Genomic DNA, 24574 nt, shown 5'->3' with positions numbered 1-24574 from the left:
ACTGAAGTTATTTCCATCTCTAGCTTAGAGTTAATAATTTTATAATGAACATAAGAGTGCAGATATGGGGGCGCCTGGGTGGCTCAGTGGGTTAAGCCGCTGCCTTCGGCTCAGGTCATGATCCCAGGGTCCTGGGATCGAGTCCCACATCGGGCTCTCTGCTCAGCAGGGAGCCTGCTTCCTCCTCTCTATCTGCCTGCCTCTCTGCCTACTTGTGATCTCTGTCTGTCAAATAAATAAATATAATCTTTAAAAAAAAAAGAGTGCAGATATGTCTTCAAATAGTGACTTCGTTTCCTTTAGATATATACCTAGAAGTGGGATTTCTGAATCATATGGTAATTTTACTTTTAATAATATGAATCATCTCCATACTGTTTTCCATACAAATTTATATCCCTATCACAGTGCATAACTTCCCCATTTTCCCCAATATTTACCAAAATTTGTTAGTTTTAATTTTTTGGTAATATATATTCTAATAGATAGTAATATCTTGCTGTGTTTTCCAGAGGTAAACAACAACAACATAATGACTTTGCCCTGAGTTTTTACGTTGAGCCCTTTTTAATGCTCCTGTTGGTCATTTATATAACTTTTTTGAAAAAAAGTCTATTGAGATCCTTTTGCTATTTTTAAAATTATATATTTTTTTCTATTTGTATCTGTTGGTTATTAACCTCTTTTCAGATATAAGATTTGTAAGTATTTTCTTCCATTCTGTGGATTGTGTTTTTATTCTCTGTCTCTCTCTCTCTTTTTTTTTTTTGGCAATGCAGAAAATTTAGTTTGATGTAATATCATTTATTTATTTTTGGTTTTTTTTGCTTGTGTTTTTGGTCTGGTATCCAAAAAACTATTGGCAAGACCAATGACAAGGAGTATTTTTTCTATGTTTTCCTTTAGGAAATTTAGTTTCATGCATCACATTTAAGTCTTTAATCTATTTCAAGTTAAGATTTATGAGTGATATAAGGCTCCAGTTTCATACTGTTTTATGTGACTTCAGTTTTAAATATCATTTATTGAACAGACTATCTTTACCCATTACATATGTTGGCCCCTGTCAAATATTAGGTGACTATGAAAGGATTTATTTCTGGACTCTCAATTCTGTTTTGCTTCTTTATTGGTCTGTTTTTATGCCAGTATACTTTATTGTTTTGAGCATGGGGGCTTTGTAATATAATTTCAAATCAAGAAGTGCAATTTCTCTTCTTCATTCTTTCTCAGAACTGCTTTATTTGTTGTCTTTTATGGTCCTTTATATATTTTAGGATTCTTTACTTACTACTGTAAAAAAATAATATTGGATTTTTTAAAAATATTTTTAATTTATTTATTTGACAGAGAGAGATGACAAGCAGGCAGAGAGGCAGGCAGAGAGAGAGAGGAGGAAGCAGGCTCCCTGCTGAGCAGAGAGCCTGATGCAAGGCCCAATCCCAGGACCCTGGGATCATGACCTGAGCTGAAGGCAGTGGCTTAACCCACTGAGCCACCCAGGCGCCCCTAACTTTGGATTTTTGGTAGGAATAGAATTTACAGATGGTTTCCGGTAGTATGGACATTTTAACAATGTTAATTCTTACCGTTCATAAATATGGGCTATCTTTCCATTTGTATCTCCTTCAATTTCTTTATCAATGTCATAGTTTATGGGGTACAGATCTTTCATCTTCTTAGTTAAATCTTTTCCTAAGTATTTTATTATTTTTGATACTATTGTGAATTAGATTGTTTTCTTTATTTTTTCAGATAGTTCATCATTAGAGTGTTAAAATGCCCCTGTCTTGTGCTTACTTTGGCAGCACATATACTAAAATTGGAATGATGCAGAGAAGATTAGCGTGATCACTGAACAAGGATGACATGAAAAACTGGGAAGCATTCCATATTAAAAACAAAACAAAACAAAAAAATTCTTGTCTTTTATATATTGATCTTGTATTTGGCAGCTTTACTAAATTTGTTTATTCAAATGTTTTTTGTGAAGTTTTTAGGATTTTTTTACATGTAAGTTCATGTTATCCAAAAGAAGAAAATTTTACTTCTTCCTTTTTTTTTGGAATCTTTTATTTCTTTGTGCTCCTTGTTTCTCTGGCTAGGACATCCAGTACTATGTCAAATGAGAGTAGTGAAAGTGGACACACTTGTCTTGTTTCTGATCTTTAAGGGGAAAACTATCAAACTTTTTTGATTGAATATGAGATTAGCTCTGGGATTGCAATATGTGTTTTTTTTAATGGATTTTTAAAATTTTTTTATAAACATATAATGCGTTTTTATCCCTAGGGATACAGGTCTGTGAATCACCAGGTTTACACATTTCACAGCACTCACCATAGCACATACCCTCCCCAATGTCCATACCCCCACCATCCTCTCCCAACACATCTCCCCCCAACAAACCTCAGTCTCTTTTGTGAGATTCAGTCTTTTATGGTTTGTCTCCCTCCCAATCCCATCTTCTTTTATTTTTCTTTTCGTACCCCCCAAACCACCTATGTTGCATCTCCACTTCATCATATCAGGGAGATCATATGATAGTTGTCTTTCTCAGATTGATTTATTTCGCCAAGCATAATACCCTCTAGATTCATCCACGTCATCACAAATAGCAGGATTTCATTACTTTTGATGGCTGCATAGTATTCCATTGCACATATATACCACATCTTATTTATTGATTCATCTGTGGAAGGACATTTAGATTCTTTTCATAGTTTAACTATTGTGGACATTGCTGCTATAAACATTTGGGTTTATGTGCCCCTTAAGAATTCCACGTTTGTATATTTAGGGTATATACCCAGTAATACAATCACTGGGTCATAGGGTAGTTCTATTTTCAGCGTTTTGAGGAACTTCCACGCCGTTTTCCGGAGTGGTTGCACCAGCTTGCATAACCATGTACAGTGTAGGAGGGTTCCCCTTTCTCCACATCCTCGCCAGCATCTGTCATTGACTGACTTGTTCATTTTAGCCATTCTGAAAGGTGTGAGTTGGTATCTCATTCTGGTTTTGATTTGTATTTCCCTGATGCCGAGTGATGTGGAGCATTTTTTCATGTGTCTGTTGGCCATTTGGATATATTCTTTGCAGAAATGTCTGTTCATGTCCACTGCCCATTTCTTCATTGGATTATTTGGTCTTAGGGTGTTGAGTTTGATAAGCTCTTTATAGATTTTGGATACTGGCCCTTTATCCGGTATGTCATTTGCAAATATCTTCTCCCATTCTGACAGTTAACTTTTGGCTTTGTTAACTGTTTCCTTTGCTGTGTAAAAGCTTTTTGATCTGATGAAATCCCAATAGTTCATTTTTGCCCTTGCTTCCCTTGCCTTTGGCGATGTTCCTAGGAAGAAGTTGCTGCTGCTGAGGTCAAAGAGGTTGCTACCTGTTCTCTCCTCAAGGATTTTGATGGATTCCTTTCTCACATTATGCTTCTTCATCCATTTCCAGTCTATTTTCATGTATGGTGTAAGGAAATGGTCCAATTTCATTTTTCTGCATGTGGCTGTTCAATTTTCCCAACACCTTTTGTTGAAGAGGCTGTCTTTTTTCCATTGGACATTCCTTCCTGTTTTGTTGAAGATTAGTTGACCACAGAGTTGAGGGTGTATTTCTGGGCTCTCTATTCTGTTCCATTGATCTATGTCTGTTTTTGTGACAGTTCCCTACTATCTTGATGATGACAACTTTGTAATAGAGCTTGAAGTCTGGAATTGTGATGCCAACAACTTTGGCTTTCTTTTTCAATATTCCTCTGGCTACTCGAGGTATTTTTTGGTTCCATATAAATTTTAGGATTATTTGTCCCATTACTTTGAAAAAAATGAATGGAATTTTGATAGGGATTGCATTAAATGTGTAGATTGCTTTAGGTAGCATACACATTTTCACAATATTTGTTCTTCCAATACAGGAGCATGGAACATATTTCCATTTCTTTGTGTCTTCTTCAATTTCTTTCATGAGCACTTTAGAGTTTTCTGAGTATAAATTCTTTGTCTCTTTGGTTAGGTTTATTCCTAGGTATCTTAGGGTTTGGGGTGCAATTGTAAATGGGATTCACTCCTTATTTTCTATTTCTTCTGTCTTGTTGGTATAAAAAAAATGCAACCAATTTCTGTGCATTGATTTTATATCCTGACACTTTACAGAATTCCTATACAAGTTAGAGCAGATTTGGAGTGGAGTCCTTTAAGTTTTCCACATACAGTATCATATCATCTGCAAACAGTGATAGTTTGACTTCTCTTTTGTCAACTGGAAAAATTTGAATGACTTTAATTTCTTTTTGTTGTCTGATTGCTGAGGCTAGGACTTCTAGTACGATGTTCAATAGCAGTGTCATGATAACGGACATCCCTGCCATGTTCCTGACACCAGCGGAATAGGATTGAGTTTTTCTCCATTGAAAATGGTATTTGCAGTGGGTTTTTCATAGATGGCTTTGATAATATTGATAATATGTGCCCTCTATCCCTACACTTTGAAAGTTTTAATCAGGAAAGGATACTGCACTTTGTCAAATGCTTTTTCAGCATCTATGGAGAATATCATGTGGTTTTTGTTCTTTCTTTTATTAATGTGTTGTATCACATTGATTGATTTGCAGATGCTGAACCAACCTTGTAGCCTTGGAATAAATCCCACTTGGTCGTGGTGAATAATCCTTTTAATGTACTGTTGAATCCGATTGGCTAGTATTTTGGTGAGAATTTTCGCATCTGTGTTCATCAAGGATATTGGTCTGAAGTTCTCTTTATTGATGGGATCCTTGTCTGGTTTGGGGATCAAGGTGATGCTGGCCTCGGAAAAAAAGAGTTTGGAAGTTTTCCTTCCATTTCTATTTTTTGGGAACCGTTTCAGGAGAATAGGAATTAATTCTTCTTTAAAAGTTTGGTAGAATTCCCCTGGGAAGCCATCTGGCCCGGGGCTTTTGTTTGTTTGGAGATTTTTGATGACTGTTTCAATCTCCGTACTGGTTATGGCTCTGTTCAGGTTTTCTATTTCTTCCTGGTTCAGTTGTGGTAGTTTATATGTCTCTAGGAATGTACCCATTTCTTCCAGATTTTTGAATTTGTTGGCGTAGAGTTGCTCATAGTATGTTCTTATAATTGTTTGTATTTCTTTGGTGTTGGTTGTGATCTCTCCTCTTTCATCCATGATTTTATTTATTTGGATCCTTTCTCTTTTCTTCTGGATAAGTCTGGAAAGGGGTTTATCAATCTTATTAATTCTTTCAAAGAACCAGCTCCTAGTTTCATTAATTTGTTCTATTGTTTTTTTTTTGTTGTTGTTGGTAGTGTTTTGTTTTGTTTTGTTGGTTTCTATTTCATTGATTTCTGCTCTGATCTTTATTATTCCTCTTCTCTTGCTGGGTTTAGGATATCTTTGTTGTTCTTTCTCCAACGCCTTTAGGTGTAGGATTATGTTGTGCATTTGAGATCTTTCTTGTTTCTTGAGAAAGGCTTGTACAGCTTTATATTTTTCTCTCAGGACTGCCTTTGCTGTATCCCACAGATCTTGAACACTTTTGTTTTCATTATCATTTTTTTCCATGAATTCTTTCAATTCTTCTTTAATTTCCTGGTTGACCAATTCATTTTTTAGAAGGATGTGGTTTAGTCTCCATGTATTTGTGTTTTTTCCAAGTTTCCTCTTGTGATTGAGTTTTAGTTTCAGAGCACTGTGGTCTGAGAATATGCAGGGGATGATCCCAATCTTTTGATAATGGTTGAGATCTGATTCATGACCCAGGCTGTGGTCTATTCTGGAGAATGTTCCATGTGCACTAGAGAAGAATGTGTATCTGTTATTTTGGGATGGAATGTGTTGAATATACCTGTGATGTCCATCTTCTCCAGTGTGTCATTTAAGGCCTTTTTCCTTGTTGATCTGTTGCTTGGATGATCTGTCCATTTCAATGAGGGGAGTGTTAAATTCCCCTACTATTATTTTATTATTGTCAATGTGTTTCTTTTATTTTGTTATTAATTGGTTTATTTAGTTGGCTGCTCCCATGTTAAGGTCATAGATATTTAAAATTGTTAGGTGTTCTTGTTGGACAGACCCTTTGAGTATGATAATGTGTCCTTCCTCATCTCTTATTATAGTCTTTGGCTTAAAATCTAATTGATCTGATATAAGGATTGCCACCCAAACTTTCTTCTGATGTCCATTAGCATGGTACATTGTTTTCCACCCCCTCTCTTTAAATCTGGGGGTGTCTTCGGGTCTATGATGAGTTTCTTGGGCAGCATATTGATGGGTTTTGCTTTTTATCCATTCTGATACCCTGTATCTTTTGATTGGTGCATTTAGGCCATTTACATTCAGGGTAACTATTGAGAGATATGAATTTAGTGGCAATTGTATTGCCTATAATGTGACTGTTACTGTATATTGTTTCTGTTCCTTTCTGATCTACTACTTTTAGGTTCTCTCTTTGCTTAGAGGACTCCTTTCAATATTTCCTGGAGAGTTGGTTTGGCGTTTGCAAATTCTTTCAGGTTTTGTTTGTCCTGGTAGCTTTTTAATCTCTCCTTCTATTTTCAATGATAGCCTAGCTGTATATAGTATTCTTGGCAGCATGTTTTACTCACTTAACACTCTGAAGATATCATGCCAGGTCTTTCTGGCCTGCCAGGTCTCTGTGGATAAGTCTGCTGCCAATCAAATGTTTTTACTGTTGTACAATACAGACTTCTTCTCCCATGCTGCTTTCAGGATTTTCTCTTAGTCATTAACAGTTGTAAATTTTACAATCAGGTTACGGGGTGTGGACCTATTTTTATTGATTTTGAGGGTCATTCTTTGTATCTCCTGGATTTTGATGTTTGTTCCCTTTGCCATATTAGGGAAATTCTCTAGAAATTTCTCTCCAATATACCTTCTGCTCCCCTCTCTCTTTCTTCTTCTTCTGGCATCCCAATTATTCTAATGTTTTGTCGTCTTATGGTCTCACTTATCTCTCAAATTCTCTCCTCATGGTCCAGTATTTGTTTGTCTCTCTTTTGCTCAGCTTTTTATTCTCCATCATTTGGTCTTCTGTATTACTAATTCTTTTGCCTCATTTATCCTAGCAGTAAGAACTTCCATTTTTATTGCACCTCATTAATAGCTCTTTTGATTTCAACTTGGTTAGATTTTAGTTCTTTTATTTCTCTAGGAAGGGCTTTAATCTCTCTGGAGAGGGTTTCTCTAATATCTTCCCTGCCTTTTTCGAGCGCAGCTAGAACCCTGAGAGTTGTCATTCTGAACTCTAGTTCTGTCATATTACCTATGTCTGTTTTGATTAGGTCCCTAGCCTTTGGCCACTTGTCCTTTTTCTTGTGATGAGTTTTTCCACCTTGACATTTTGAGAAGATAAGAATATATAAAGGAGCAAATGAAATGCTAAAAGGGTGGTAAAGACCCCAGGAAAATGTGCTTTAACTAAATCAGAAGAGAACCCAAGTTGTGGGAGAACGAAAGGGGATAAAAAAAAGTTCTAGGGGAAAAAAAAGGTTTTAAAAAAGAAAACAAGGAAAAATTATTACAAAAGAAAAAACATTATATATATACTAGACTTGTGACTAGAACAGGGTCACTCACTTAATTTTGGGAGTATTTTGGTCTCTTAGAAGAAACTACCTCCCAGGATTTTAAAGGATGAAAAACATATAAGGGTAGGCACAATGACGGAATGGAATAACCCTATAAAAATGAGTTAAAAAATTTAATTTCTAAAAAATAAGTTGATAGAGCAAGTTGGTTGGGACAATAAAGAAAAATAAACTGGAGAGAATTTGCTCAGGCTGGACACTGGAACATTCTTGGAGCTAGATTTAGGGTATATTTTGGTCTATTAGGAAATGTTAAACCCCAAATTATTTAGAAGAAAAAACCCTATGTGTAAATAAATATATAGTTAGATACAATGGAGGATAAAATATGACTATAATAATGAAGGTTCAAAATAGATTATTATTTTTTGTAAGGTATTTTAAAAATAATCTCATTAAAAAACATTAAAAGATGAATGGTTAAAAGTTAAAAAAATGAGCAGAAGAAAAAAGAAAAAATATATAACTGCAAGACTAAAGAATCATTGGGAGAAAGCCATGAATTTCTTGTTTTGCTTTCTCCTCCTCTGGAATTCCACTGTTCTCTTTAGTAAGTGAAGTTGATCTTGGCTGGGTTTCTTGTTGGTCTTCTGGGGAAGGAGCCTTTTGTATTGATTCTCAAGTGTCTTTGCCCGAGATGGATTTATCCTGCCCTTAACTAGAGTAGGGCAAAGTAATCCGTGAGCTTTTGTTCCCTGAAGGCTTTCCATAGAGTTCTGGATGATGGAATGATAATGGCGGTCTTACAATCCGGCCCAGAGGAGTGGAGAACTCAGGGCCCTGCTCCTCAGTGCACCCTCAGAGAAAAGTGCTTAATCACTCCCATCTTCCCGGCCTCTAGCCGTGCTTGGAGAAAAGCACTCTGTCATTCGCACTTGGAGAAAAGTCCTTGGTCATTCTCATCTCCCTGGCCTCTGGCCGTGCTTGGAGAAAAGAGCTCAATTACTCCTGTCTCCCTGGCCCTTGGCCATGCTCCAAGCTCACCCTGCCTATGCCTGGTTCAATGTAACCCTGGGTTGAGAGCTCACTCCTCAGCTTTGTCTCTGTAGCCGGCTTCCCCACTCTAATACCTGTGAGTTCTGTGACACTCAGATACCCCTGGTCCTTCTGTGACCCTGAGGGACCTGGGGCTATGCTGACCCCACTTGGGCTTCACTCTGATTTATCCTCTGGGGTGATATCCCTCAGTGGATCAAACATAAAAAGTCCTGATTTTGTGCTCCTTTGATCCACAGCTTGCCGGGAGCTGGCCCCTCCCCCCGTTGTCTACCTTCCCTTTCTTTGGGTTCACTTTTCCGCCGTTCTACCTTTCAGAAAGTGATCAATTTTCTGTTTCTAGAATTGTTGCTCTCCTTCTCTTTGATCTCCCATTGGACTTGTAGGTGTTTGCAATTGTTAGATAAGCTATCTAGCTGATCTCCTGCTACCTGAAGTCGTCTCAGCCTGCTACTTCTCTGCCATCTTGAATCCTTCCACGGAATATGTGGTTTTTATTGTGTTGATGTGTATTCTTTCTGTACCCAGTTTGGTGAGTATTTTTATTATGATAGGGTGTTGAATTTTGTCAAATGCCTTTTCTGCATATATTGAATTGATCATATGAGATTTTATTGATAATTCTATTAATATAATGCATCACATTTACTGATATGTGCTGGTGAATTCAGTTTTGTAGCATTTTGTAGAGAATTTTTACATTTTTTATTTATCAGGGATATGATCCAGTAGTTCTTTTTGTTGCTGATTTGAAAAGTGCCTCGGAGCATTTCAACCACTTCAACTTTGGGGAAGGATTTTAAAAGTGTTTGTATAATTTCTTCTTAAAATGTTTGGTAGAATTCACTGTGGGCATCATCTGATTCTGGACTTTTATTTGTTAGAAGGTTTTTTGTTTTTTTTTTTTTTTTTTTTTTTAAAGATTTTATTTATTTATCAGAGGGAGAGAGAGTGAGCACAGGCAGACAGAGTGGCAGGCAGAGGCAGAGGGAGAAGCAGGCTCCCTGCTGAGCAAGGAGCCCGATGTGGGACTCGATCCCAGGACGCTGGGATCATGACCTGAGCCGAAGGCAGCTGCTCAACCAACTGAGCCACCCAGGCGTCCCTGTTAGAAGGTTTTTATTACGGATTCAATCTCCTTACCCCTTATTGGTCTGTTCACATTTTTTATGTCCTTATGATTCAGTCTTAATAGGTTGTATGTGCCTAGGAATTTGTCCATTTCCTCTAGACTTTTGATTTGCTGGCCTTTAACTGTCTGTTATCTTTTATATTTCTGTGGTATCTGTTATAATGTCTCCTTTTACATTTCTAATTTTATTGAGTCTTCTCTTTTTTCTGAGTTAGTCTAGCTGTCTTTTTTTATTTATCATTACCAAGTCTAATTTTATTTACCATTTAAAAAAACTTTCCAGTTTTTTAATTCTATATTTCATTTATTTCTGCCCTAATTTTTATGTTTTTCCTTCCTTTTGCTACTTTTAAGTTTACTTTGTTCTTTCTGTACATTTTTTGAGCTGTTATATTAAGTTCTTTATTTGAAATCGTTTTTATATATATTTGTAGCTATAAAATTTCCTTTTATAACTGCTTTTCTGCTTCTCATAATTTTTTGGTATATATTTTTTTATTTTCCTCAAGATGTATTTTTATTCCCACTTTGTCTTCTTTTTTTGATTTTTTGTTTGTTTAAAAATGTGTATGTCTGTGTATTTTTAAATTTTCCAAATTTCCTTCTGTATTGATTTCTAGTTTCATATTATTTTGGCTGGAAATATACTCGAAATGCTTTCGATATTATTGATTTTGGGGGGACTCTTGTTTTGTGGTTTAAAATGTGATCTATCCTAGACAATTTTCCACGTGTGTTTGAGAATAATATAATAAATATAATAAATGATACTATTGGATGGAATATCCTGTAAATATGTTAGGTTCATTTGACATAGTTCTTGTTTGTTTGATTTGTTTTGTTTTGTTTGTTTGTTTGTTTGAGAGAGAGCAGGGCAGAGAGAATGAGCAAGGGGTAAGGGCAGAGACAGAGGGAGAAGATTCCCTCCTGAGCAGGGAGCCCAATGGGGAATTCTATCTCAGGACCCTGGGATCACGACCTGAGCCAAAGGCAAAGGCTTAACTGACTGAGCCACCCAGGTGTCCAGGCATAGTGTTTAAATTCACTATTTTCTTATTGATTTTCTGTCTGGATGATCTATCCATATGTAACAGTGGGGTATTATTGTCCCCAGATACTATTGTATTGCTATTTATTTCTCCTTTTTGTTTTGTTAGTATTTGTTTTATATATTTATGTGGCTCAATATTAGGTACATGATATTTACAGTTACTGTATGGATGAATTGATGACACTTTTCTTATTGTATAATGTCTGTGGTGATTTTTAGCTTATATAAACCCTATTTTGTCTGTTATAGTTATTGCTACCCTTGTTTTCTTTTGTTATCATTAGCTTGGAATATCTTTTTCCATCCCTTTACTCTCTGCCCATGTGTGTCCTTAAAGCTAAAGGTATTCTTTTATACACAACATATTGTTGGATCTTGTGTTTATTGTTTGTCTTTTTAATCTATTCTAGCCTTTCTATGATTTCCAACTGGATGATTCCATTCACTTACAGTTAAAGTAATTATTGATAGGTAAAGACTTAACTATTGCCTTTCATTCTTTTTATATTTCATGATTTATTTAAATTTTAGTTAATATATAGTGTAATATTAGTTTCAGGAGTAGAATTTAGTAATTTGCCATTCACATATACCATTCAATGCTCATCACAAGTGACCTCCTAATAATTATTACTGACTTAGCCCATTCCCCTGCCCATCTCCCCTCCAGAAACAATCAGTTTGTTACTTATAGTTAAGTGTATTATGGCTTGCCTTCCCCTCCCTTTTTTTTTTAAATTTTTTTCTTTCCCCAGTGTTTATCTGTTTTGTTTTTCTGTTAATTGTTTGCTCTTTTTTAGACGCTCTGCTCTTTATTTCCTGTATTGTTGTCTTTGTAATCTGATGACTTTTTGTGGCAGTATGTTTTAACTTATTTAACAAAATCTTTTGTGTATCTACTACATATTTTTTTATACCTACCATTAAGGTTATATAAAATATGTTAGTTATAACATTCCATTTTATGTTGAAAACAACTGAACTTCAATAGTGTACAGAAAATTTATACTTCTATAACAAGAGGTTATTGATGTTTTTACATTTAGATCATTTTTATATTGTACATTTAATAACAAATGATTGCAGTTATAGTTATTTTTAATAAGCTTGTTTTTTAACTTTTAAACTAGACTAGTAAATGATTTCTATATCACCATTACAATATTGAAGAATCTGGTTTTGACTATACATTTACCTTTAGCAATAAATAAGGAGCTATCCATGCATCCATGTTGTCATCTTGATAACATCACCGTCCCCAAATCTTCAGTAAGTGTTACTTTATATTTATATATTTTTTTAAGATTTTGTTTATTTGACAGAGAGAGAGAGAGCTCAAGTTGGCAGAGTGGCAGGCAGAGGAAGATCTAGAGGCAGGCTTATTACCCAGCAGTGAGCCCGATGCAGGTCTTAATCCCAGGACCCTGGGATCACGACCTGAGCCAAATGCAGCTGCTTAACCGATTGAGTCACCCAGGGACCCCTAAATTTTACTTTAGTTAATATATGACCATTTTTTATTTCTACTAATAGATACATCAATTTTATTGCTTTTAATATTAAGGTCTTCTCCTTAACATCATTATCATCTATTCATCTATTTCTTTTTCATTTTAAAAGTGTTGTTTACATTTGTGGTGGTAAGTATGTAATTCATGTATGTGATGGTATGTAAGTAATTCAAATATGAATTTTAAACTCTAGATCATATGCTCCATTGTGGCAGATATTTGTCTTATTCATCCCACCCACAAAAAATTAGTACTAAATAGGTCTTTGTTGATTGACTGAATAAATTAAGTGTTCTGACACTAGCATAGCTGACCAAACCAGAGATCAAGGAGCAAATATAATGATTGTCAAATGGGTGAACCTGAGATAAAAAGACATTTTAGCTTCGTTACTTTGATATACACTCTGGATAACATTCCAACTCTGCATGGATTTTTGGAAAGCAAACAACTCCTCTCCTAAATAATAAATGTATTAATTGCCTTCCTTATGAGTCCTGACAGCAGTCAGCTTTGTGGGTTTCTGATTCCATTTCAAGAGGTTGAATGTCTGTTTGATTTATGTCATAGGCAACAGTGTCATGAGGAAAGACTTGTAGGATAAAATTTCTTAAAGATGGGAACACATATGGCTGCCTATGGACTGTGAGGTGGGTGTTAATGAAAATGCATTGAGCAGTAAGGGAAGGGCAGCTCACAACCATAGGAAAGGTGCCCTGTGATTTTGTTTTGTTTTGTTTTGTTTTGTTTTACAAACAGATACCATTTCCCCACCCCATGGAAATTTTCAAATTTACTTTTCTCTAACAACCACAAATACTTGGGACATTATGAACACAATATGGGCCTTAAAGGATAAAAATAAACAAAAATTTAAGTAAATGTTAAGTGTTTATCATTATTTCAGCCATGTTTTTCTATGTTTAACTTCTCAAAGAAATTACACAGTCTGGTTTCTAAATATTATACTAGGCTGTTAAACCAATGCAAAGGGTTTTATGGAATTTTCTATAACACCATCTAGATTTTCTACATTGGCTGTCACTCCTGAAAATTCTCAGTTTATAAAGTGCATGCATTGAAACAGCATATATTTACATTATACTAAATATTCACTGGTTATTTACCTGGTTTATTACTGTATTTTGATCCTTTCTAATTGTTCACTTTCTTCCATGTTTCCCCCTTATTTCTACAAATGTTAATCCATCACATGTTATGTAAAGTGAAACAAAGGGGAACAGCTGTTACTAGAAAGGATTAATAGGTGATTTGATGTTACTCTGTGAGATATTAAGTAATAGGCAAGGTATTTCCATATCATCATTTTAATATATTTCAGTAATACAGCATAGTTGTTATGCTTTAATTAAACCTTCATTAAGTCTTCATATGTATATATATATATTTCCTGACTCAACAGTCCGCCCTTCATGTCCCATTCAAAACCCACTCATTTTATGGAATAACTGTTTTATATTCCCAGTACGATCTTCATTCAACTTATTGCTCTGATGTGCTCCTTTGGCAGCACATATATTAACTTATTGTTCTGGGTATACAAAAGGATAGGAATAGAATATTTTGTAATATGATATTTTGTCCTTTCTGCACTACAGAGTCTGTGTAAGCATTCTTAGATCAGAGACCTAGGAGGAGTTCCAAATTGAAGAAAAACAAACAGAATAAAAGAAAATGTTCTCAGCCCTTTCTTGTAGTTTCATTTGCAGGAACCACAAAAGCAAAGATATTAAAAATTTTTTTCTTATATTTTAAAATTAAGTTTACAATTTTTATTGGATTATGCTCCCTTAAACTCATCTGATACCATGAATAGAAAACCCAAGCAATCCACCAAACATTCATTCATGTTGTTGCCTTTGAACATATTGCCTTTAAAATTTTTACAGAGTAGTCTCATCTGTAGAGTAGATGAGCCTTGACTCAAAAGTGTCATCAAAGACTGTGGTGACACTTGTCTTGCCACCCGCCCGCTGTTCCTGCCATGGCAGGCTCTCCTGCTTCACGACCGTTACCCGACAGCAAGGCCAAGGGCTCCTTCTCTCCTCCCAGGGCGGTGTGCTGTGCCTTCCCCAGATATGCTACTGGGGAGTGCAGTCACAGACCTGTCCCTTTCCTTAAGGCTGTTTCCTCGGGCTTAACCACACTTCTCTCCCAGGCAGAGGGGATGCCCGGGCTAAGAGGATTTCGCTCCATACGGGTTTCTCCCACCATGCTTCGGAAACTATGTTAAGGCAAGCAGCATCAGCATCCCACAGAACCGACACTGATTTACCAGCGAATGCTGTGCTTTCCCAGAGGGGATGCAGGAACAAAGAGGCTTTTGCTCTATGCGGGTTTCTCCCACTGTGCTGTGAATACAAGGTTAAGGCAAGCAGCAACAGCAGCCAGCAGAACCGACTCTGATTTCGCAGAGCCTGCTATGCACGCGGCGAGGCTTTGGGCTTGGGCGAACCGCCAACTGCACTTCACCGCTCCTTTCTCAGGAAGGCTTTGGGCGTTCGCTCTGTCGCATCAGGGAAGAAGAGCTGCGGAAGAGCTGGTGCCTCTTGGGCCTTGCTTTCGCGGGCTCTATGTTTGCGCCCTGGGTTCAACCTGCCCAGCCGAACTAAGCAGACACAGCCACAAACCGCAGCAGCGTGCGTGGCCTAGGATGGCACTCTATGCACACTACCATCTCCCGGTATAGGCAACGCTTGGCCTTTTGCTCTGGTGCTCAGGCGGACTCGGGGACTAGGCCAGTGCCTTCGACACAGGAGAGGAGAGGGGACAGGATCCCTGCACACCGCCAGTGCACTGGGATGGGGAGCTGTGGGGGACTTACCTCACTCTTTCCCCGGACACCCCGTGCCTCCGCGAACGCTTCCACATCCTGGAGGAAGATGTCATCTGACGGCCCGTTCTTTCAGGGAGCTACTTCTGCGAGTTCAGGGTGGCAAGCACATGTCTGAACCAGGGACAGGTGGCCAAGGAGCGGCTTGCCCCTTGGGCCCAGAGGCTCAGGACAGGCATGCCTTCTGCCCAGACTCCTTCCTCAGAGTGGAGCACACGCCCCTGCCCTAGTCATCCCCTCCACTCTCCTTAGCAGCCAGGCTTCCGTCTCTCCGTACAAGGCGCGGGTGACACTTGTCTTGCCACCGCCCGCTGTTCCTGACAGGACCGACTCTCCTACTTGGAGACCGTTTCTGAAAACAAGGCCAACGGCTCCTTCTCCCGGGGCAGCGTGCTGTACCTCCCCAGTCATGCTCCTGTGGAGCGCAGTGACAGACGTGTCCCTTCCTTAAGGGTCTTTCCACAGGAGCAACCACGCTTCTCTCTCTAGCAGAGGAGATACCCGGGAAATGAAGATTTCGCTCCATGCGGGTTTATTACACGGTGCTCTGGAGACTAGCTCAGGCAAGCAGCAGCAGAATCCCACAGACCCGACTCTGATTTCCCAAAGAATGCTGTGCTGAGGCGGACTCCCGGACTAGGCCAGTGCTTTCTCCAAAGGAGAGGAGAGGCGACAGGATCTCAACACACCGCCCGTGCACTCGGTTGAGGAGCGGTGACGGACTGACCCCACTCCTTCCACGGACACCGCGTGTTCCGCGAACGCTTCCACTTCCTGGAGGAAGACGACATCTGACTGCCCGTTCTTTCAGGGAGCTACTTCTGCGAGTTCAGGGTACGCGCCTGGTGTCAAGCACATGTCTGCACCAGGGACAGGTGGCCAAGGAGCTGCTTTCCCCTTGGGCTCAGGGGCCCAGGACAGGCATGCCTTCTGCCCAGACTTCTGCCTCACAGTGGAGCACGCGCCCCTGCCCTAGTCATCCCCTCGTGTCTCCTTAACAGCCAGGCATACGTCTCTCTGCACAGGGAGCAGGTGACACTTGTAACCGCCCGCTGTTCCTGACAGGACAGGATCTCCTACTTGGAGACCGTTTCCGAAAACAAGGCCCACGGCTCCTACTCTTCTCCCGGGGCAGCGTACTGCACCTCCCCAGTCATGCTGCTGGGGAGCGTAGTGACAGACGTGTCCCTTTCCTTAAGGGTCTTTCCACAGGAGCAAGGACGCTTCTCTCTCAGACAGAGGTTATCCCCAGGCAAAGAAGATTTTGCTCCATGCGGGTTTATTACACCGTGCTGTGGAGACTAACTCAGGCAAGCAACAGCAGCATCCCACAGACCCGACTCTGATTTCCCAAAGAATGCGGTGCTTTCCCAGAGGGGATGCCCGGGCAAAGAGGCTTTTGTTGTATGCTGGTTTCTCCCACCGTGCTGCGAATACTAGGCTAAGGCAAGTAGGCCACAGAACCGACTCTGATTTCCCAACGACTGCTATGCTTTCACAGTAGTATTCAGCTTGGCGCAAACCGCACTTCGCTGCTGCTTCCACAGCAAGGCTTTTGGCGTTCGCTCTGTCACGTCAGGGAAGAAGAGCTGCAGAAGAGCTGGTGCCTCTTGGGCCTTGCTTTCCCGGGCTCTATGTTCACGCCCTGGGTTCACCCTGCCAGGCTGAACTAAGCAGACACAGCCACAACCCTGCAGTAGCATGCGTGGCCTAGGATGGCACTCTATGCACACTACCCTGCTCTGGCGCTCAGGCGGACTCGGGGACTACGCCAGTACCTTCCCCACAGGAGAGGAGAAGCGACAGGATCTCTGCACACTGCCCGTGCACTGGGATGGAGAGCAGTGAGGGACTGTCCCCACACCTTCCCTGGACACCCTGTACATCCGCGAACGCTTTCACATCTTGGAGGAAGACGTTCTTTCAGGGAGTTCTTTCTGCAAGTTCAGCGTAAGCGCCTGTTGGCAAGCACATGTCTGCACCAAACACAGGTGGCAAGGTGCTGCTTTCCCCTTGGGCCCAGGGGTCCAGGACAGGCATGCCTTCTACCCAGACTCCTTCCTCACACTGGAGCAAGCGCCACTGACCTAGTCGTCCCCTCGTTTCTCTTTAGCAGCCAGGTTTCGGTCTCTCCGCACAGAGAGCGGGTGACACTTGTCTTGCCACCGGCTCGCTTTTCTTACCAGGGAGACTCTCCTGCTTCTCGACTGTTTCCCGAGAACAAGGCCAACGGCTCCTTCTCTTCTCCCGAGGCATCGTGCTGCACCTTCCCAAGACAAGCTCCTGGGGAGTGCAGTGACAGATGTGTCCCTTTCCTTAAGGCTGTTTCCTCAGTCGCAACCAAGCTTCTCTTTCAGGCAGAAGGGATGCCCGAGCAAAGAGGATTTCGCTCCATGAGGGTTTATTACAACGTGCTGTGGAGAATGCTGTGCTTTTCGCAGCACGGTGGGAGAAACCAGCATACAACAAAAGCCTCTTTGCCCGGGCATCCCCTCTGGGAAAGCACAGCATTCTTTGGGAAATCAGAGTCGGGGCTGTGGGATGCTGCTACTGCTTGCCTGAGCTGGTCTCGACAGCACGGTGTAATAAACCCGCGTGGAGCGAAATCCTCTTTGCCCCGGCATCCCCTATGCCTGAGAGAGAAGAGTGGTTGCGCCTTTGGAAAGAGCCTTCAGGAAAGGGACACGTCTGTCACTGCGCTCCCCAGGAGCATGTCTGGGGAAGGTGCAGAAGGCCGCCCCGGGACAAGAGAAGGAGCCGTTGGTGATATTGTCCGGAAACGGTCAAGAAGCAGGAGAGCCAGACCTGTCAGGAACAGCGTTTCGGTGGCAAGACAAGTTTCACTCGCTACCTCTGAGGAGAGATGTGAGCCTGGCTGCTAAGGAGACACGAGAGGACGACTAGGGCAGGAGCGCGTGTTCCACTCTGAAGAAGGATTCTCCGCAGAAGGCAGGCCTGTCCTGGGCCCCTGGGCCCAAGGGGACAGCAGCTCCTTGGCCACCTGTCCCTGGTGCAGACATGTGCTTGCCACCAGGCGCCTATGCTGAACTCGCAGAGTTAGCTCCCTGAAAGAACGGACCATCAGAAGCCGTTCTCCTCCATGATGTGGAAGCGTTCGTGGAGGCACGTGTTGTCCGGACAGTGAGGACAGTCCACCACTGCTCCCCATCCCAGGGCACGGCGGTGTGTAGGGATCCTGTCGCCTCTCCTCTCCTGTGAGGAAGGCACTAGACTAGTCCCCCAGTCCGCCTGAGCACCAGAGCAAATTGCCAAGCCTCGCCTACGCCAGGAGATGGTAGTTGGCATAGAGTGCCATGCTAGGCCACGCACGCTGCTGCAGGGTTGTGCCTCTGTTTGCTTAGATAGGCTTGGCAGTTTGAACCGACGACGCCAAAATGGAGCCCTGGAAAGCAAAGCCAAAGAGGATTTAGCTCTCCCGCAGCACTTCTTCCCTGATGCTACAGAGGGAAAACCCAAAGCCTTGCTGAGGAAGCGGCGGCGAAGTGCTGTTGGCTCCAAGCCTAAAGCCTCTGCGAAAGCACAGCATTTGCTGAGAAATCAGGGTCGGTTCTGCTGGCTGCTGTTGCTGCTTGCCTTAGCCTAGTATTCGCAGCTCGGTGGGAGAAACCCTTGTAGAGCGAAAGCCTCTTTGCCAGGGCATCCCCTCTGGGAAAGCACAGCATTCTTTGGGAAATCAGAGTCGGGGCTGTGGGATGCGACTGCTGCTTTCCTGAGCTAGTCTCCACAGCACGATGTAATAAACCCGCATGGATCGAAATCCTCATTGCCCGGGCATTCTCTCTGCCTGAGAGAGATGCTTGGTTGCGCCTGTGGGAAGAGCCTTAAGGAAAGGGACACGTCTGTCACGGCGCTCCCCAGGAGCATGACTGAGGAAGGTACACCACGCTTCCCGGGAGAAGAGGAGCCGTTGTCCTTATTGTCGGGAAATGGTCACAAACCAGGAGAGGCGATCCTGTCAGGAACAGCGGGCCGTTGGCATGACACGTGTCACTTGCTCCCTGTGGGGAGAGATGGAAGCCTGACTGCGAAGGAGACACGAGGGAACGAGAAGGGCAGGGGCGCGTGCTCCACTCTCAAGGGGTCTGGGCAGAAGACATGCTTGTCCTGGGCCCCTGGGCCAAAGGGGACAGCAGCTCTTTGGCCACCTGACGATAGGGCGGACGTGGGCTTGCCACCAGGCGCCCAATCCTGAACTCGCAGAAACAGCTCCTGGAAGAACGGGCAGTCAGATGCCATCTTCCTCCAGGATGTAGCAGCATTGGCGGAGGCAGCGAGAGTCCCGGGGATTGAGGGACAGTTACCCATTACTCCCCATTCCAGGGCGCGGCGGTGTGCAGTGATCGTGTCGCCTCTCCTCTCGGCTGGAAAGGCACTGGTCTAGTCCCTGTCCTCCTGAACACCACAGCAAAAGGGCTGGCCTTGCCTACGCCGGGAGATGAAATTGTGAGCAGAGTGCCATCCTAGGCCACACACGCTGCTGCAGGGTCGAGGCTGTGTCTGCTTATTCCGGCTTGGCAGGGTGAACCCAGGACTAGAACATGGAGCCCAGAAAAGCAAGGCCCAAGAGGCACCAGCTCTGCCGCAGCTCTTCATCCCTGACGAGACAGAGCGAACGACCAAAGCCTTGCTGAGGAAGCCGCAGAGAAGTGCCATTCTCGCCAAGCTGAAAACCTCTGCGATAGCATAGCAGTCACTGGGAAATCAGAGTCGGTTCTGTGGGCTGCTCTTGCTGGGTGCCTTAGCCTAGTATTGGCAGCAAGGTGGGAGAAACCCGCATAGAGCGAAAGCCTCTTTGCCCCGGCATACCCTCTGGGAAAGCACAGCATTCTTGGGGAAATCAGAGTCGGGTCTGTGGGATGCGGCTGCTCCTTGCCTGACCTGGTCTCCACAGCACGGCGTAATAAACCCGTATGGAGCGAAATCCTTATTGCCCGGCATTCCCTCGGCCTGAGAGAGATGCTTGGTTGCGCCTGTGGGAAGAGCCTTAAGGAAAGGGACACGTCTGTCACTATGCTCCCTAGGAGCATGTCTGGGGAAGGTGCAGCACGATGCCCCGGGGAAGAGAAAGAGTCGCCTTGTTGTCGGAAACGGTCGCAAGCAGGAGAGCCAACCCTGTCAGCAACAGCGGGTCCGTGGTAAGACTAGTGTCACCCGCTCTCTGTGCCGAGAGACGGAAACCTGGTGAGGAGACACGAGGGGACGACTAGGTCAGGGGCGCTTGCTCCACCCTGAGGACGTAGTCTGGGCAGAAGGCATGCCTGTCCTGGGCCCCTGTGCCCAAGGGAAAAGCAGCTCCTTGGCCACCTGTCCCAGCTTCAGACACGTGCTTGCCAACAGGCTCCTTCCCTGAACTCGCAGAAGTAGCTCTCTGAAAGAACGGGCAGTCAGATGCCATTTTCCTCCAAGATGTGAAAGCGTCTGCGGATGCACGGGGTGTCCGGGGAAGGAGTGGGAAAAGTCCCTCACTGCTCCCCATCCCAGTGCACGGGCGGTGTGCAGAGATCCTGTCGCCTCTCCTCTCCTGTGGGGAAGGCACTGACCTAGTCCCCGAGTCGGCCTGAGCACCAGAGCAAAAGGCGTAGCGTTGCCTACACCGGAAATGGTAGTGTGCATAGAGTGCCATCCTAGGCCACGCATGCTACTGCAGGGTTGTGACTGTATCTGCTTATTTCGGTTGGGACGGTGAACCCAGGTCGTGAATATGGATCCCGGGAAGCAAGGCCCAAGAGGCACCAGCTCTCCCGCAGCTCTTAATCCCTGACGGGCCAAAGACTTGCTGAGGAAGCAGCAGCCAAGTGGGGTTCGCAGCAAGCTGAAAACCTCTACGAAAGCATAGCCGTCACTGGCAAATCAGAGTCGTTTCTCTGGGCTGCTCTTGCTGGTTGCCTTAGCTTAGTGTTCGCAGCACATTGGGAGATAGTCGCATAGAGCAAAAGCCTCTTTGCCCGGGCATCCCCTCTGGGAAAGCACCGCATTTTTTGGGAAATCAGAGTCGGGTCCGAGGGATGCGGCTGCTCCTTGCCTGAGCGTGTCTCCACAGCTCAGTGTAACAAACCCGCATGGAGCGAAATCGTCTTAGCTCTGGCATCCCCTCGGCCTGAGAGAGATGCTTGGTTGCGCCTGTGGGAAGAGCCTTAAGGAAAGTGACTCGTCTGTCACTGCGCTCCCCAGCAGCATGCCTGGGGAAGGTGAAGCACGCTGCCCCGGGGAAGAGAAGGAGTCGTTGGCCTTGTTGTCCGAAACGGTCGTAAGCAGGAGGGTCGGACCTGTCTGGAACAGAGGGTCGGTGGTAAGACAAGTGTCACTCTCTCTGTGCGGAGAGACGGAAACATGGCTGAGAAGGAGACACGAGGGGACGACTAGGTCACGGGCACGTGCTCCACTGGGATGAAGGAGTCTGGGCAGAAGGCATGCCTGTCCTGGGCCCCTGAGCCCAAGGGGAAAGCAGCTCCTTGGGCATCTGTCCTGGTGCAGACATGTGCTTGACACAAGGCGCATACCCTGAACTCACAGAAGTAGCTCCCTGAAAGAACGGGCAGTCTCCTGTCGTCTTCCTCCAGGAAGTGGAAGCGTTGGCGGAACACGGGGTGTCCGTGGAAGGAGTGGGGACAGTCCGACACTGCTGCTCAACCGAGTGTACGGGTGGTGTGTCGAGATCCTGTCGGCTCTCCTCTCCTGTGGAGAAAGCACTGGCCTAGTCCGCGAGTCCGCCTCAGCACAGCATTCTTTGGGAAATCAGAGTCGGGTCTGTGGGATGCTGCTGCTGCTTGCCTGAGCTAGTCTCCACACCACCGTGTTATAAACCCGCATGGAGCGAAATCTTCTTTGCCCGGGTATCCCCTCTGCCTGAATGAGAAGCGTGGTTGCTCCTGTGGAAAGACCCTTAAGGAATGGGACACGTCTGACACTGCGCTCCCCAGGAGCATAACTGGGTAGGTGCAGCATGCTGCCCCGGGAGAAGAGAAGGAGCCGTTGGCCTTGTTTTCAGAAATGGTCTCCAAGCAGGAGAGCCGGTCCTGTCAGGAATAGCGGGCGGTGGCAAGACAAGTGTCACCCGGGCCTTGGGTGGAGAGACGGAAGCATGGCTTCTAAGGAGACAGGAGGGGATGACTAGGGCAGGGGCGCCTGCTCCACTCTGAAGATGGAGTCTGGACAAAAGACATGCCTGTCCTGAGCCTCTGGGCCCAAGGGGCAAGCCGCTCCTTGGCCACCTGTCCCTGGTTCAGACATGTGCTTGCCACCAGGCCCCTAACCTTAACACGCAGAAGTAGCTCCCTAAAGGAAACGGTCGTCAGATAAGATCTTCCTCCAGGATGTGGAAGCGTTCGCGGAGGCCGGGGTGTCCGGGGAAGGAGTGAAATAAGTCCCCCACAGATCCCCATGTCAGTGCACAGGCGGTGGGCAGGGATCCTGTCGCCTCTCTTCTCCTGGGGGGAAGGCAGAGGCCTAGTCCCCGAGTCCGCCTGAGCACCAAGCGTTGCCTATACCGGGAGATGGTAGTGTGCATAGAGTGCCATCCTAGGCCACGCACGCTGCTGCAGGTTGTGGCTGTGTCTGCTTAGTTTGGGCTGGCAGGTTGAACCCAGGGCGCGAACATAGAGCCCGCGAAAGCAAGGCCCAAGAGGCACCAGCTCTCCCGCAGCTCTTCTTCCCTGATGCGACAGAGCGAACGCCCAAAGCCTTCCTGAGGAAGCAGCGACGAAGTGCGGTTCGCGCCAAGCCCAAAGCCTCTGCGTGCACAAGGCAGGCTCTGTGAAATCAGAGACGGTTCTGCGGGCTGCTGTTGCTGCTTGCCTTAAACTAGTATTCCCAGCACAGTGAGAGAAACCCGCATAGAGCAAAAGCCTCTTTGTTCGTGCATCCCATCTGGGAAAGCACTGCATTCGCTGGTAAATCAGTGTCGGATCTGGGGGATGCTGATGCTGCTTGCCTTAACATAGTCTCTGGAGCATCCTGGGAGAAACCTGTATGGAGCAAAATCCTCTTAGCCCGGGTATCCCCTCAGCCTGGGAGAGAAGTGTGGTTCAGCCCGTGGAAACAGCCTTAAGGAAAGGGACACGTCTGTGACTGCACTCCCCAGTAGCATGTCTGAGGAAGGCACAGCACGCCGCCCCGGGAGAAGAGAAGGAGCCGTTCGCCTTGCTGTCGGGAAACACTTGTGAAGCAGGAGAGCCTGGCATGGCAGGAACAGCGGGCGGATGGCAAGGCAAGTGTCACCACAGTCTTTGATGACACTTTTGAGTCAAGGCTCATCTACTCTACAGATGAGACTACTCTGTCAAAGTTTTAAAGGCAACATGTTTAAAGGCAACATCATGAAAGAATGTTTGGTGGATTGCTTTGGTTTTCTATTCATGGTATCAGATGAGTTTAAGGGAGCATAATCCAATAAAAAATTTAAACTTAATTTTAAAAAATAAGAAAAAAACCACATTTTAATATCTTTGCTTTTGTGGTTCCTGCAAATGAAACTGCAAGAAATGGCTGAGAACATTTTCTTTTTTTCTGTTTGTTTTTCTTCAATTTGGACCTCCTCCTTAGGTCTCTGATCTAAGAATGCTTACACAGACTCTGTAGTGTAGAAAGGACAAAATATCATGTAAAATATTCTATTCTTATCCTTTTGTATACCCAGAGCAATAACTTAATATATGTGCTGCCAAAAGAACACACCAGAGCAAGAAGTTAAATGAAGATTGTATGGGGAAGACAAAACAATTATTCCATAAATTGAGTGGGTTTTGAATGGGACATGAGGGCGGACTTGTGAGTTAGGAAAAAGTACATATATATAAAGACTTTATGAAGGTTTAATTAAAGCATAACAACTATGCTGTATTACTGAAATATATTAAAATGATGATATGGAAATACCTTGACTATTACTTAATATCTCACAGAGTAACATCAAATCACCTATTAATCCTTTCTACTAACAGCTGTTCCTCTTTGTTTCACTTTACATAACATGTGATGGATTGACATTTGTAGAAATAAGGGGGAAACATGGAAGAAAGTGAACAATTAGAAAGGATCAAAATACAGTAATAAACCAGGTAAATAACCAGTGAATATTTACTATAATGTAAATATATGCTGTTTTAATGCATGCACATTTATAAACTGAGAATTTTCAGGAGTGACAGCCAATGTAGAAAATCTAGATGGTGTTATAGAAAATTCCATAAAACCCTTTGCATTAGTTTAACAGCCTGGTATAATATTTAGAAACCAGACTGTGTAATTTCTTTGAGAAGTTAAACATAGAAAAACATGGCTGAAATAATGATAAACACTTAACATTTACTTAAATTTTTGTTTATTTTTATCCTTTAAGGCCCATATTGTGTTCATAATGTCCCAAGTATTTGTGGTTGTTAGAGAAAAGTAAATTTG

The 24574-nt window shown here is 43.5% G+C and overlaps 1 non-coding gene across 1 annotated transcript; it reads left to right on the top strand.

The window, feature by feature from the left end:
- Window positions 1-1792: 1792 nt before the first annotated feature.
- On the top strand, window positions 1793-1899 carry LOC131822291 (U6 spliceosomal RNA). Its single transcript, XR_009350170.1, has one exon. It is a non-coding gene; the product is annotated as a U6 spliceosomal RNA (small nuclear RNA).
- The last annotated feature ends 22675 nt before the right edge of the window (window positions 1900-24574 follow it).

The sequence above is a fragment of the Mustela lutreola genome, chromosome X (assembly GCF_030435805.1).
Source record: "Mustela lutreola isolate mMusLut2 chromosome X, mMusLut2.pri, whole genome shotgun sequence".
Lineage (NCBI taxonomy): Eukaryota > Metazoa > Chordata > Mammalia > Carnivora > Mustelidae > Mustela > Mustela lutreola.
Note: the sequence above shows the minus strand (reverse complement) of the source record. Positions and strands in the feature narration are given on the sequence as shown.